Here is a 5,463-nt window from a genome sequence, read left to right on the forward strand (position 1 = left end):
GTCGGCGGACAGACGTTCTGGGACGCGGAGAAGTGACTTCGGGAGCGGGTAGACACTCGGTCTTCAGGCTGGGAGAAGGAGCAGGGGAGACCTGGTGTGGGGGGGACCTGGGGAGTCCGAAAGGGAGGCGTTTGGTGCCCCGGAATCCAAACTAGGGATTTTGGGGTATTAGTGAAGCTCAGCGGGAAACACCTACTGGCACCTGGAGGCATATGGGGTGGGTGCCTTTTATGTTTCTCATTAGACATCCCAAGTCTTGCCCCTGGATAAGTGTCTGCCCTGAAACTGATGGACTTTTTTTTTTTTTTTTTTAACTAGTGCTGCTTTGTTTTGGACCTGCTCGTTAAGCCAATGCGCCTCCCGCTCTCTCTAATGCCGCCTACCCTCCAGGACTCGGGCACGAGTCGCCCTTTTCAGATCCGCGGCTTTCTGGGAAACTTCCGCCCAAACCCTTTCTTCCTCTCCTAGACGTTAGGAAAGCAAAGGCTGTGGCGCTAGGTAGGGTTTTGCGTGTCTGTATTACTCCAGCGCTGGTTATGAGACATCTAGACGTTGCAAGTCCAAAGGGCCAACAAGCTGTAAAACCTGTTCTGAGTCAGAGAATGAAAGGGGATGTCTTCTGAAAAGGGAAAATACCCAAACAACAACAACAAAAAAGAGAGGCGACAATCGGTAAAGTTTTAGGTATTCTTTTAAATATTTTTCTTAGTAGTTGAAACTGGTTTTTCAATACAACTAGTTTCATTTCGAATTTAATACCTGGACATAATAAAAAAACTGTTTTAGGATGATACCAATATGTTACTGTTAATGTGGTATCTTTTATCTGGATTTAAGAAGCGAAGACAGGGAAGTGTTTTCAGTTCACTTGTTTCACAGATTGATAAGAACACTAAAATAATCCTTTCCAAGGTTATAAATATATATGCGTATACATATGTAGGCATATTCAACTACCACACCTTTTGTTGTTGTTGTTGTTGTTGTTGTAGTACATCTTCACCCAATCAGTTTTTCCATTGATTTTTAGAGCGAATAGAAGAGAGAGGGAAAGACAGAGAAACATCGATGTGTTGCATCGATTGGTTGCCTCCAAGGCCCAGACAGTGAAGGTGCCTGTAAGCCAGGTACATGCCCTTGACCTGGAATCGAATCCGGGACCCTTTGGTCTGAAGGCCGAGGCTCTATCCACTGAGCCAAACCAGCTAAGGCCAATTACCACACTTTTCAAGTGATTTTAAAGTGGCCAGAGTTTAACACCTTACGAATATTATCCATACATAAATTTAATGTATTATTTTTTCAGCAGTTCATATTTTCTAATCCTTGTTACATAAATTCGCTACTCTATAAAGCAGCATTTTAAGACATGCTGAAAAGTATAAAGATCCATATAATAATCACTTGCTTATTTTTCCTGTAGTTTAAGAAATAAAACGTTACCTAAGTCGTTGTTTCTCCTTGGTAATCTGTCCTATTCCTCTTTCTCCCCTTCTATTTTATTGCTGCTCTTTATCAGGTTTTTGTTGTTGTTGTTTTGTTTCTGTCTTCCTTAATCAGGTTAAAAGGGACTGGAGAAGATAAAGGGGAAATTTGGGAGATGGTGAAAAGTATGCATAGGCTGCTTTTATAGTCATATAACTGTTCAGGTCTCCTAAATCCTCATTACTACGTAGACTTTAACTTTCCTGCGGTATATTTAGTACTAGTAGTTTTTCTGTCATTTTATTCTCAATCATTCATGGGCATAGGGCATAAATCAGTCTTTAGAGTTAAACTTAGGAGATACAAAGATTTAAAGACAAACAGGAAAGGCACAGTTACTTGCTCTCATAATGCTCAAACATCAGTACATAACAGAAAGAAGTGGGGGGCGGGAATAAAATGTGATAAATTATTAACTGATATGTATAAAAGTGTGGTGATGGTGCCAAAAGAAAATGATTAATTTTTCTAACGTGGTTCCTGGAAGACTACAGGAAAAGGTATAGTTGGACTTTAATAATAAGTAGAAGTTTATAACTAAGGCATGTTAGGCAGACTGAGTAGAAGGGGCATGTTATTTTAGGCAGAAGGACTAATAATATGCAATGGGAGAGGAATTAAATAGTTTGGTACATGGAAGGAAGCTGAAAATAGTTTAGTTTGGCTGTATTTTAGTTTGCCTGTGGGGGAGTTAGAGGAGATGAGGTTGGAAAGGTAGCCAGGGGAACCAGGTCACAGAGGGCCTTGTATGTTGACTAAGACTTTATACAGAGCAAGCCATGGGGGCAGTTGAAGAGTTTAGTCATGGTATGTTATTTTGAAGCAAGGGATTGCTACTTTAGTAGTCTTGTATTTTTACTTTCTTTTTTCACTTTATAAAGATGCAACCATTCTTTTCTTAAGTCTTTATTGTTGAGAGTATTACAGATGTCCCCCTATTGCCCCTCTCCTCCTGATTCCTGCCTGGCCCCAGTCCTTCACCCCCTATTGTCCGTAATGCATATATGCAGTACAAGTTGGTTGGTTGGTCCCTTCCTGCCCCCTCCCCCTTCCCTCTGACATTCACCAGCCTGTTCCATGCCTCTGGTTTTACTTTCTATATTGACAGAATTAATGGCAACCTCAGCATTTTCCATTTTAACCACTAAAACACATCTAATCCAGAGATACTCAAATCACTCAATCTTGGTTGTGTATTAGAATAATATGCCTCAGACCAATTCAATCAGAATGGGGTGGGGTGGTCTGGGCATCAGTGCCAAGATAATTCAGATGTACAGCCAGAGTTGAGAACTACTTATCTTAAACACTCCTTTCCCGTATCTTGTATTATTTGCCTCACTTCCATCTTTTTTCCTTGTAACATTTTAGAGCACTCAGCATCTTTTCATAAATTTGATACCTTTCTGGGAATAAGCATACTAAAGCATGTGTTATTTAAGTAAAGCTATTACAAAGTACACAACTTAAGGTACAAGACACACTTATCAATGAGCACTGATAGCCAACACCTGTAATCATGTTTGTTTACTTGTTTATCTGTTTCTCTCAATAGACATAACTGCTAAAGGAATGAACTTTGAGATATGAAATTGAACAAATCATTTGTCTTATTATGGTAGAAGAGAAATTAGTACCTTTATGACCTTTTCCTTCATTCCAGTGTAGTTTTTTGTTTAATCCACACTGTCTTTTCATTGTTGGAACTGAAGTTTTGTTACTGCTGAGCACTATATGCCATATTGTTTTCATTTTTTCTACAACTCCCCCCCCCCCAGAATAAATAATTACATCTCATTGCTTTAGTTTATTTGTACATTTGACTAAGTCGTTTCATGTTATTCAAAAACTCTCCATAGAAGTTTTCCCACATCGCACCTATCAGATGATTTATCCTTCTCCACACCCACAGTATTCCTTTCTGCTCCAAACTGGACTTCTTTCCCTCTGGGCCTGGTACACAGTTGTTCTAGACATGTCTTTGCTATCATTCTAGGAATTTACTTTTTTTGGAACTTGTGTCCTTCTTGCTCTGCCCTTATTTTCATGAAGCACATCCTTCAGAAATTTCCTGCGATGCTATCCAAAGTGATAATTTTTATGCAGTTTCAAATGCCTGAAAATGTATTGGTCTGTCCTCACTTTTTACTTATAATTGGGCTGAATATATAATTCTGAATTGAAAAACATTTCTTTCAGAATCTTGAGGGTATTGATAGAAACATCAGTGTCATTGTCTTCCAGTTTTCAGTGCTGTTGAGAAGACAAGTATCATTTTCTTTCTTTATTGATTAAAGTATTATTACATGTATCCTTTCATTAAGGAACTGCAAATGTGTGGTTATCCCCCCATTGCCCCTCCCACCTCCTCAATCCTGCCCTCACTCTCACCCTCACCATCACCCTCTGTTGTCTGTGTCCATTGGTTATGCTTATATGCATGCATACAAGTCTCTTGGTTGATCTCTCCCCCTTACCCCACACTCTCCCCTACCTTCCCTAAGGTTTGAGCATCTGATCGATGTTTCTCTGTCTCTGGATCTGTTTTGGTTCATCAGTTTATGTTGTTCATTATATTCCACAAATGAGTGAGATCGTGTGATATTTATCTTTCTCTGACTGACATATTTCACTTAGCATAATGCTCTCCAGGTCCATCCATGTTGTTGCAAATGGTAGGAGTTCCTCCCCTTTTACAGAAACTTAGTATTCGAATCATTGTGTAGATGTACCACCGTTTTCTAATCCACTCATCTGCTGGTGGGCACTTAGGCTGTTTCCAAATCTTAGCTATGGTGAATTGTGCTGCTATGAACATAGGGGTGCATATATCCTTTCTGATTGGTGTTTCTGGTTTCTTGGGATATATTCCTAGAAGTGGGATTACTGGGTCAAATGGAAGTTCCATTTTTTGTTTGTTGAGGAAACTTCATACTGTTTTCCACAGTGGCTGCACCAGTCTACATTGCCACCAGCAGTGCACGAGGGTTCCTTTTTCTCCGAATCCTCTCCAGCACTTGTCATTTGTTGATTTGTTGATGGTAGCCTTTTTGACACGTGTGAGATGGTATCTCATTACAAGTATCATTCTTACTCTGATTTTTTTCTATCTAGTAGATTTTAGAATTTTCTGCTTATCTCTGGTAATTTTTTTTCCAAATGGGAAAGGAGAGAGAGAGCGAGATAGAAACATCAGTGATGAGAGAGAATCACTGACTGGTTGCCTCACACACACCCTGACTGAGTGTGGAGCCCACGGTCCCAGCATGTGCCCTGACCAGGAATCAAACCATGACCTCCTGGTTCATAGGTCGATGCTTAACCACTGACTATTTTAACAATTGCCTTTTGCATTATTTCCATGGTCCTTCAAGAGATTGCAAAGTACATTCTTATATTTTTGCAATCTACTTAGTAATGCAACACTTTTAAAGGATAAGAACCTTGAAACTACACAGTTGCACTCTCCCCTCCCCTGGTCCTTTGTAACCATACAGGTTATATGTTGTATGTATTGCATCTAAATATGTTAATAAACTTCACAATACAGTGTTAACAATTTTTGCTATAAACAGTCACATGTTCTTTAAAGTTTTGGAGAGTGTAAAATTTCTCATATTTACTCATACTACTATTTTTGATGTTTTGAATTTCCACCTAGCATAATTTTACTTCAAGCTGAAGAACTCTGGTGGTTTTATAGTGTAGCTGTGGTAATGATGAATTAATTCTCTTAGTTTCCTTTTATCTGAAAATGCCTTCATTCTTGAAGTATATTTTTTCTGAATACAGCATCTTAGCTTGGTGTGTTTTTTTAATTATTATTTTTGTTTTTTGGGTTTGTTTGTTTGTTTTTGCCTTTAGTGCTCTAGTCCAGTGGTTGCCAAATGGTGGTCCGCGGACCACTGGTAGTCTGTGAGGTCTGAAAGGTTGGCGACCGCTGCTCTAGTCATTCCACTGTCTTCTGGTCTCTCTCTC

General features: G+C 39.4%; 1 protein-coding gene across 1 annotated transcript in view; it reads left to right on the plus strand.

Annotated features, from left to right (window-relative positions):
• The first annotated feature begins 1,603 nt into the window (after positions 1–1,603).
• Positions 1,604–5,463, plus strand: part of ARL5B (ADP ribosylation factor like GTPase 5B) — a 22,037-nt gene continuing 18,177 nt past the window's right edge. The window contains exon 1 of the mRNA XM_006759922.2: positions 1,604–1,610. The gene's annotated coding sequence lies outside the window, so the exon portion shown is untranslated. The remainder of the gene's footprint in view (positions 1,611–5,463) is intronic.

Source organism: Myotis davidii, unplaced genomic scaffold (assembly GCF_000327345.1).
Source record: "Myotis davidii unplaced genomic scaffold, ASM32734v1 scaffold376, whole genome shotgun sequence".
NCBI lineage: Eukaryota > Metazoa > Chordata > Mammalia > Chiroptera > Vespertilionidae > Myotis > Myotis davidii.